Here is a 10,637-nt window from a genome sequence, read left to right as displayed (position 1 = left end):
GCCTGGCATATTGGCTAACCTCAGTTGGGCATTACAAACCTGGATGCACTGAATTAAGAGCTAAGGCAGGAAACAACCCTTGAAATTGGGCAGCCAGTGGTCATGTACTAAGGAGAACCATGGCTGTGAAGAATTTTGGAGGGTATGCAAACCTGACTGGAAGCTAAAGGTGATATCCAACATTTGAAAATGATTGGCACAGAATATTGGACACTATAAATTTCTTTTCCACATAACAAAATTTTGCCCTGACTTTTAGAACTTTATGGGTGCAAGCTCCCCTTTAGGGAGCCACTAAAGGGATCTTTTTCTGCTGCCTCCATTAATGTCTTCTTCTTCTTCTTCTTCTTCTTCTTCTTCTTCTTCTTCTTCTTCTTCTTCTTCTTCTTCTTCTTCTTCTTCTTCATTATTATTATTATTATTATTATTATTATTATTATTATTATTATTATTATTATTATTATTATTATTTTGCTTAACAGTTTAAAAGCTTGTTTGCTAAGTTTCCCTGACCAGATCAATTTTAATGTTGTGCCAATAAGTGTGTCATACATTTACCCACTTAAGGCCCAAAGTGGGGATTGAGGGAAGTTAGCCCCCCCCAGAAGGAAATATTAAAAAGGGCAGAAAAATATATTTTTTCCTCAAAAGGACTTTTTAAAACCAAACCTGGCCCCAAATCTATCTCTCTGCCCCAAGCAAGAGCTAGCCCCATACACATGCAGATGAAAAACCATCAGAGAGTTGGAGCCAGAGCAATCAAGAAGACAAAGAGAAGATCTGCATGCCCCACCCAAACTCTAGGAGTCATTAGCCCCATCACCTGGGAAGCAGGATATGATAATAGAATTAGATCACAGATATCAAGGCCTAGACAAACACTCAGAAACAGCCTCAAGGTTCATGCCACAGGAACAGGAAACTATTCCAAACAAGGCTAGAGGGGGTATAAAAGCCTACTGCCCCATGTGCTCAGCCCTTCTCCTTCTTCTCTCCTCTGCACTTTCCTGAAGAACCATCTTTCTGCAATAAACTGTAACCTTCTTCCCAAAGCAGTCACCATGTTTGCTTATTTATTCCCGGCTTGGATGAACCAGGATGAAGACCTTACTTCTATCACGTTCTTCCCAGGTTTTAGCCTCCACCCCACTCCACAATCATCCTAGTTGCTCTTCTCTGCACTTTCTAGAATCTCAACATCCTTTCAGTATTGTGGAGACCAAAAACTGGTTGCAGGATTCCAGGTGTGGTCTTACTACGGCTTCACGGAGTGGTAGTAGTGCCTCACGTGATCTTGATTGAATCCCTCTCTAATGCAAGTTAGGACTGCATTGGCTTTTTCGGCTGCTGTTGGCTCCCGTTGAATTGATTGATCCACCAAGGCCCTAAGATCCTTCTCACCGTGGCTGTTATTAAGCCAGGTTTCACCCAATCTATATGTGTACTTTTGGTTTTACTTTTCTCTACATTGAATTTCATAGCTTGATATTTTCACCTGAGCCCCTGAAGGACCTCACCCGCACTTTCCCGGAGATGTTAACTAGGAGAGGTGAGGGTCCTGAGACAGCCCACAGTCCGATAGGAGAAAGAATCTCCACAACTCAGCCTTAGCCCCCTACATGTGGGGTGTAGAGTCCTGGCTGCACGCTGAGCTTGGGGGTTAGTTTGCAGACACGGAATTGCCCGGTAGGACACAACATCTGTGGTGTAACCTAGTTGGGTGTTGAAACGTCAGCAAGGCAAACTCAGAAAACAGCCAGGACTCTACACCCCACACGTAGGGGGCTAAGAATAAGCTTCTCTCCCCATCCACACTGTGTGAGACCAGCTGGGCAGGAGGAAGAGGACCATTGCAAAATAGTGCCTCCCCCCTTCTCCTGAAACAATGGAAGCGACGGATGGAAGCTAATCAAGGAGAGAAGCAAGCTAGAACTAAGGAGAAGTTTCCTGATAGTTAGAACAATTAACCAGTGGAACAGCTTGCCTCCAGAAGTTGTGGCTGTTCCAACACTGGAGGTTTTCAAGAAAAGATCGGACAGCTACTTGTCTGGAATGGGATAGGGTCTATTGCTTGATCAGGGGGTTAGACTAGAAGATCTTGTAAGGACCCACCCCACTTTGCATCTTAAGAAGACAGAACTCTTGGAATAATTCTTCCAACAGGAATCCTTTATTAAGAAGAAGTGGCGGCAGGCGTGCTAGACAGGACTTAGGGTCCAAGCTCTCCCATTCAAGGTTTTAAGGGGTTCCCCAGCAGTCCCACCCAATCAGCCCCCCTTCCAGTGATAGTTTCAGGCATCACAATTCCACCCCTTTGTTCCTTTCTTCCGTCTGGATGGAGACTTCAGATAAACTACATGAAAGGTAAATAGCCCCCTTTGTTGTGGTAAGGTTCTTTGGTGCTATTTACATTCAACTCTTTGAGGTTGCAATAAACACATTCAATTCCTTAGAAGTATACTGAAGGAAGTGAGGGCCATAAAGCCCCTTTGTTCTCCCCCTTCTCTCCCTCTTATGGCAGAATCCAGAGAAGGCAGAATTGGGGTTTTCTATGTTTGATGATTAAAGATGAAATATAATTGGATTCTGACAGATCTCCAAGGTCCCTTCCAACTGTTACTCTACTTCTATTCTACTCTACTTTACTCTACTCTACTCTACTCTACTCTACTCTATTCCCCATTCCATATTCTATCTACTCTACTCTACTCTACTCTACTCTACTTTATCCTATTCTAATATTACATTGGTGGCGAACCTATGGCACGGGTGCCAGAAGCGGCACTCAGAGCCCTCTCTGTGGGCACGCATGCCGTCGCCCCAGTCCTAGGCCTTCAGCTGGGTTATAAAACCTTTTTGCTTTAGGCCTCTGCCACCATGTGCAAAAAAAAAAAAAAAGAAAAGGTTCAATCGGTCAATTTCAACTTCTCGCGGGGAGAAAAAAGATCTTGCAAAGTTGGAATTGATTGATTGAACTTTTTAGTCCCACCCAGTCTGCCGTTACCACCGCAGCCACGCCCCCCCAATAGGCCACACAACCCCCAATGGGCCACACACCCCCAATGGGCCATTCCCAGCCAATTGGCCACACCCAGCCAATGGCCACACCCACCCGGCCCCCGACGATGCATAAGTGGGTTTTGAGTTGCAGTTTGGGCACTCAGTCTCTAAAAGGTTCGCCATCACTGCTATATTCTATTGTATTCTACTCTACTCTACTCTACTCTATTCTATTCTATTCCTTTTTCTATTCTATTCTATTCTATTCTATTCTATTCTATTCTATTCTATTCTACTCTACTCTACTCTACTCTATTCTGTATTCTACTCTATTCTGTATTCTACTCTACTCTACTCTACTCTACTCTACTCTACTCTACTCTACTCTACTCTATTCTATTCTATTCTATTCTATTCTATTCTATTCTATTCTATTCTATTCTATTCCATTCTATTCCTTTTTCTATTCTATTCTATTCTATTCTATTCCTTTTTCAATTCTATTCTATTCTATTCTATTCTATTCTATTCTATTCTATTCTATTCTATTCTATGCCCTGGGAAAGGGGGTCAGACTAGAAGACCTCAAGGTCCCTCCCGGCCTTGGAGTCTACGATTCACACCCTGGCAGGCTCTCCGTTCTACCCGGCACTGATTGGGTAGCGTTTCCAGAATCCTTGCAACATCTGCCCTACTTCGGGTGGCCTATTTCGAAGGCCTGTTCCCACAGCCCGCCTACTCTACAATCCGTGAGGCATCGCATCTTAGTTATCATCTAAGAGATAACATCAGAGTCTTGGGTCAGCTTGTGCCCACAACCTAGGTTACAAACAAGGAGATGGGCCCATTGAAAACCTGCCCTGGGTCAGAGTCTGGTTAACCTGGATAGTTTTTGACCCCTGCACGGTCAACGCTGGATGGAAAGCAAAGCTGGTTTGCAAGAATAACAGAAGAAGTGAGTTGGAAGGGACCTTGGAGGTCTTCTAGTCCAACCCCCTGCTCAAGCAGTGTTCCAATATCTCAGGGGCTGCCACAAAGAAGAGGGAGTCAATCTATCTTCCAAAGCGCCTGAAGGCAGGACGAGAAGCAACGGGTGGAAACTCATCAAGGAGAGAAGCAACCTGGAACTAAGGAGAAACTTCCTGACAATTAGAACAATTAACCAGTGGAACAACCTGCCTCCAGAAGCGGTGAATGCTCCAACACTGGAAGTTTTAAAGAAGAGACCGGACAGCCATTTGTCTGAAATGGTGTAGGTTTTCCTGCCTGAGCAAGGGGTTGGACTTGATGACCTCCAAGGCCCCTTCCAACTTATTATTATTATTAGTAGTAGTAGTACCATCTTTTATTCATTAAACATGAACCTCAGTCAACTGAACATTCAAATTGGCTGGTGCTGATGGTTGACACGGGTTACTACCAGCATCCTAGGTATCAACCAGGTACCTCCTTAAAATGTAAGATTTTTCGAGTAGCACTGTTTTTTGTAGCATTGCTGAAGTTATTGCCGGAAGCTGCAGTTTCTTGAAATATTTTGCAAACTATTTGGACATAGTTCCCACTGTTACACGTTTCATCCATAATCGCGCAGTTTCGACGGCCAGGTTGGGATATTTCCTCATTTTTTCCAGTTCTTTTTCTTCGACTCTGGCATCTCCTGGTACAGCGATATCAATCAGCTGTACGCTTCGGTTCTCTACAACTGTGATATCTGGCGTGTTGTGTTCCAAATGGCGATCTGTCTGTATTCGAAAGTCCCACAAGATCTTCACACTCTCATTCTCAACAACTTTTTCCACCCTATGTTCCCACGACTTTTCGGATACAGGCAAGTCATATTTTTTACACAATGCCCAGTGGATTAATTTAGCAACTCGGTCATGTCTAGCTTTGTAATCAGTTTGCGTGATTTTGCTGCACTCACAAATTAGGTGTGAAACAGTTTCAACTTTGTCATTGCAAAGCCAGCAATTTGGATTGTCAGTGAATTTTTGTATCTTCGCTTTCACGGCATTAGTTTGTAGTGCTTGTTCTTGAGCAGCCAGTATTAGGCCTTCCATTTCTTTCTTGATGGTTCCCATCTTAAGTCATGCCCATGTCAAGTTGTTATCACCTTTTCCTTCAATGCTTTTCAAATGCTGGCCATGCAAAGCTTTGGTTTTCCATCTATTTAATCTGTCATCCAGCTGTTTTTCCTTATATTCTGCCTTTGTTTCTGTTATTTTTATAGTGCTCTCTGTTTTCACAGCCTGCAGCAGTTTTTCTGTACTTTGATTCACATAGTCATTCAAACTTCGTTTTTCTTCTTCTACAGTTTGGTGGAGTTGCAATAGTCCTCTGCCCGCTATTTCTTTTTGGCAGGTATAACCTGTTGATGTCACTTCGTGGATGTGGAGCGTGGTGCATATTCAAAAGTTTACGCGTTTTCCAGTCTAGGTTTTCCAGTTCAGCCAGTTATTACTATGGATCATCGCACAGTCAGCCAGATGTTCAAACTGGATTTGGCATTTTTGTCTACCTATCGCAGTGGTTTTCAACCTTTTTAATGCCGCGACCCCCAACCGGTCGTAGGTCGAGGACTACTCAACCGATCGTAAGTCAAGGACTATTCAACCGGTGCAGCACCGTTTGCAGAATGGGACTTTTGGCGCGCTCAGCAGGGCAGAGACAGCCTGGACAATTCCTATTGGCTTTGGAAAGCCAATAGAATTAGACTCTATTCAAGAGAGTCTATTCTATTGGCTTTCAAAAGCCAATAGAATAAAAGAGAGTAGCACAGCTAAGGAAAAGGGGGAAAAAATGGCGGACTGCGTTGTTTGGCGACCCCCGTGAAATGGTCGTTCGACCCCAAATGGGGTCCCGACCCACAGGTTGAGAACCACTGACCTATCGAGTCCTTACCCAGGACCTGGGGTAGGCAGATGTGGATGTTTGATGGTATCACAGATCTCGTCGCAGGATGGAAGCGGTTCCTAGTAAGGCCGCCTTTTGCAATTGACTAATGGCAAATTTGTCAATGCCGATGATGGTGTTCAAGTGGTGCTCCAGTTGTTTTGGGATTGCACCCAAGGCGCCTATGACTATTGGTACTACCCTTGCTTGCCTTTGCCACAGTCTTTCCATTTCTATTTGTAGGTCTTTGTATTTTGTTATCTTCTCCAGTTCTTTCTCTTCTATTCTGCTATCTCCAGGCACTGCCATGTCCACTATCCAGACTTTTTTGTCTTTCTTATCGACAATTGTTAAGTTGGGGTGTTATGTTGCAAGTGCTTGTCTGTTTGAATTCTGAAGTCCCAGAGCAGTTTAATTTTATCATTTTCTATGACTTTCTCTATTTATGATCCCACCAGTTTTTGCTTACAGGCAAATGATATTTTTTGCAGATCTTCCAATGCACCATTGTTGCTACTTTGTCATGCCGCTGCTTGTAGTCAGTCTGTGCGATCTTCTTGCAGCAGCTTACCAGGTGGTCCACTGTTTCTTCAGGCTGTTTGCATATTATTATTATCGATCATCGCACAGTCAGCCAGATGTTCAGACTGGATTTGGCATTTTGTCTACCTATCGAGTCCTTACCCAGGACCTGGGATAGGCAGATGTGGATGTTTGATGGTATTACAGATATCGTCGCAGGATGGAAGCAGTTCCTAATAAGGCCGCCTTTTGCAATTGACTAATAGCGAATTTGTCAATGCCAATGGTGTTCAAGTGGTGCTCCAGTTGTTTTGGAATTGCACCCAAGGAGCCTATGACTATTGGTACTACCCTTGCTTGCTTTTGCCACAGTCTTTCTATTTCTATTTGTAGGTCTTTGTATATTATTATTATTATTATTATTATTATTATCATCATCATCATCATCATCATCATCATCATCATCCTATCCTATCCTCTCCTACTCCTTAAGGACACTGTAATTGATGGTGTTGAATACCACGAGAGATTCCATGAGATACACACCCACACAAACGCATGCATTCCCTCCCACACAATTCTATGCCTCTGTTTATACAACCAGATTCTATGCCTCTGTTTATACAACCAGATTCTATGCCTCTGTTTATACAACCAGATTCTATGCTTCTGTTTATACAACCAGGTTAGCTTTTCTGGCTGCTGCTGTGCCCAGCTGGCTCATGTTTAAGGGATCGTCCATCAGCACTCCAAGGTCCCTCTCACAGTGCCTATTTTTGAGCCAGATTTCACCTAATCCAGGGGTAGGCCACCTTGGCTCTTTTATGACTCGTGGACTTCAACTAGCTGGCTCAGGAATTCTGGGAGTTGAAGTCCACGAGTCATAAAAGAGCCAAGGTGGCCTACCCCTGCCCTAGGCCTAGGCCGCTTTATGACTGGTGGACTTCAAGTCCCAGAATTCCTGAGCCAGCCATGCTGAAGGGAAAGGGAGAGGTTTCCAAGCTGAGCCAGGCTGGCTCAGGAATTCTGGGACTTGAAGTCCACGAGTCATGAAGGGGCCATAGTTCCCCCATGCTGACTGAGGAATTGTGGGAGTTGAAGTCCACGGGTCATGAGGGGGCCATAGTTCCCCCATGGTGGCTCAGGAATTCTGGGAGTTGAAGTCCACGAGTCATGAAGGGGCCAAAGTTTCCTTCATGCTGGCTGAGGAATTCTGGGAGTTGAAGTCCACGAGTCATGAAGGGGCCAAAGTTTCCTTCATTCTGGCTGAGGAATTCTGGGAGTTGAAGTCCAGGAGTCATAAAAGAGCCAAGGCCTAATCTGTACTTGTCCCTTTGGTTTTTCCTGCCCAGGTGTAAAAGCCAGCTCTCTCTCTCTCTCTCTCTCTCTCTCTCTCTCTGGAATTGTTAGGAGTGCACAGCTTCCACGCCAGATGGGCCTGGATGGGCCATTCCAGCAGCTGTGGGGAGGGCACCAGACTCTGGCCGGCGGGGCAGGGGGGAGCCCTTGGGAGCCAAGAGGGCTGGGCGTGCCAGAGAGCCTCTTCCCACTGCTGGGAGCCTCTGATCTGCCTCATTTCCCTTTCTGCCTGCCAGCAGTTCTCCTTTCCGCATGCGGGCTGGTGCCATCCCTGGCAAACTGCTGCCTGTGCAGATCGCTGGGAACTGCCTGGCAGACACTCGGGCACTTCCCACCCGCCGCTAAGCCGGATTTGCCCGAGATGCAGCAACTCCTGCTCTGCTCACCCTTAAATTTTGCCTGCTGATTTTTCTCCAGGAAGCTGATGGTTCTTCCTGCTGCATCTTAATGCAGTTGAGAATGGAATGAAATAAGAATGGAATGGAAATATAATATGAATAGAATAGAATAGAATAGAATAGAATAGAATAGAATAGAGCAGAATAGAATAGAATAGAATAGAATAGAATAGAATAGAATAGAATAGAATAGAATAGAATAGAATAATGGAATGGAAATATAATAGAATAGAGCAGAATATAATAGAATAGAGCAGAATAGAATAGAATAGAACAGAATAGAATAGAATAGAATATGGAATAAATAGAATAGAATAGAATAGAATAGGAATAGAATAGAATGTGGAATAAATAGAATAGAATAGAATAGAATATGGAATACATAGAATAGAATAGAATAGAATAGAATAGAATCAGAATCAGAATAGGATAGGATAGGATAGAATAGAAATAGAAATAGGACAGAACAGGACAGAACAAGGATAGGATGGGATGGGACGGGGCGGGGTAGGGTGGAACAAGACAGAACAGAACAGAACAGAATAATGAATAGAATAGAATTCATAATGAATAGAACAGAACAGAACAACTTTATTGTCGATTTAAATGTACATTAATCAGCGTACCTTAAAATGAGATTTCGTTGCATATACACTGCATAAACAGGACAAAAATAAAATCAAATAAAATAATGTTTCTTCCCCCCCCCCCCAAAAAAATTTGGACTTCGCTGCCCAGAATTCCCCAGCTAGCAGGGTGCTGACTGGAGGATTCTGGGAGAGGAAATCCACACTCTTCAGAATGAGCAAGTCTGGAAAATGCAGTCTAAAAGCCGCAGACAAGGCTTCCTACTGGATCACCACAGGACAGATAGTCCTCAACGTACGACGATTCGTTTAGTGACCGTTCAAAGTTCCAAGGCGACCATTTTTCACACTTAACTTAATTTGCGCATCCTCGTTGTATAAACTTGGGGGTTCTGGTCCTCCCCCCCTCCCGAGTTATGGGGTTCGGCAGAGGGAGTCCCACCTATGTAAACCTTGTGGACGTAAAGTCAGCCAGTGCAAACCAGTCTCTGATGCCTCCAGTTCGGCTGGACGGGGTGCCCAGCAGGTTAGCAAGCCAGTTTGGGGGTGTTGGGCTGAGAAGTGGCAGGAGGTGTGTTCGAGTCCTGCTGTAGGCACACTAAACAACCGAGTGACGTTCTCAGCCCCCTGCTGAAAATATTGCCAAGGAAAATGTGGGGGTTTTCTCCTGGGGGGGGTCACCCCTGGTTTGAAGGCGCTCCCCAAAAGAGACTAAACCCCATCTTGAGGCTGACCAGCCAACCATGTCAGCTAGGAAAGCAGATTCCAGTAACTTGGCAAAGCGGCGTCTTTCAAGTGGAAGTCCACAAGTCTTCCGGTGGCCAAATTTGGACATGCCGGCTGCGGAATTCTGGGAGTTGAAGTTCCCAAGTGTTCCAGTTGACAAGTCTGCTGGCTGGGGAATTCTGGGAGTGGAAGTCCTCAAGTCTTTCGGTGGCCAAGGTTGGGTAATGCTGTGTCAAAGAAGCATCTAGTCCAGGGCTTTTCAACCTTTTCACCCACTGTACCACTTTGAGGATAGGGCAACATCCGAGGACCACCAGTCGCCTAGCAAGGGGTCAAAAACTTGATGACCAAAAAAAAAAAAAAAAAAGGAAAAAAGTGATACAGTACAGGTAGTCCTCGACTTACAACAGTTTGCTTAGTGACTGTTCGAAGTTACAATGGCGCTGAAAAAAGGGCCCCCCAAGCCACAGCCGGGCAAGACGCCTGCCTGCCCACCTGGTGGCGCTCTTCTTCCTGTCCGAGGTTTTCATTGTTGTGAGCGTTGCTGTTGAGGATTGGCAGCGGGGGTGGGGTGGGGGGTGTTTGGTTTTTATTCCCTCCCCCCCCCCCCCCGTCTGCTGGATGGTTGCAGCAGGTTTTGGTCACTTCACCTGACCCTGGGACCGTCATAAATATGAATCGGTTGCCAAGCCTCTGAATGTAAATCACAAGACCCTGGAGAGGCTGCAACATTCCAGCTGATTGGCGTTTCTTCAGGGCTCAGCAGAAGCCCCAGGATCAGCGCCAAGTTCAAGGCAAATTATTTTCCCAGGCTGGGTTTGCCCCCTCCGAAGTTTGTTCTGTGCTTAGTCAAAGCCCAACCACCATTTCCAAATAAAGCTAGGTGAAGGGGGGGGGGGCTTGGGCTATGGATCAACTGCTAAACAGGGGAGAGTGAAAAGGAGGGGAGGAAACCCCTTCTCAACAGGGAAGGGGATCAGCAGCCCAGTCCTGGGGGGCATCGGGTGGAGAGAGAGAATAGAATAGACTAGAATGGAATGGAATAGAATAGAATAGAATAGAATAGAATAGAATAGAATAGAATAGAATACTAAAATACAGAATAGAATAGAATAATAGAATAGAATGGAATAGAATAATAGAATAGAACAGA

The sequence above is a fragment of the Crotalus tigris genome, unplaced genomic scaffold (assembly GCF_016545835.1).
Source record: "Crotalus tigris isolate CLP2741 ecotype Arizona unplaced genomic scaffold, ASM1654583v1 scf7180000024302.2721777, whole genome shotgun sequence".
NCBI classification, from domain to species: Eukaryota; Metazoa; Chordata; class Lepidosauria; order Squamata; family Viperidae; genus Crotalus; species Crotalus tigris.
This window is presented reverse-complemented; position numbering follows the sequence as displayed.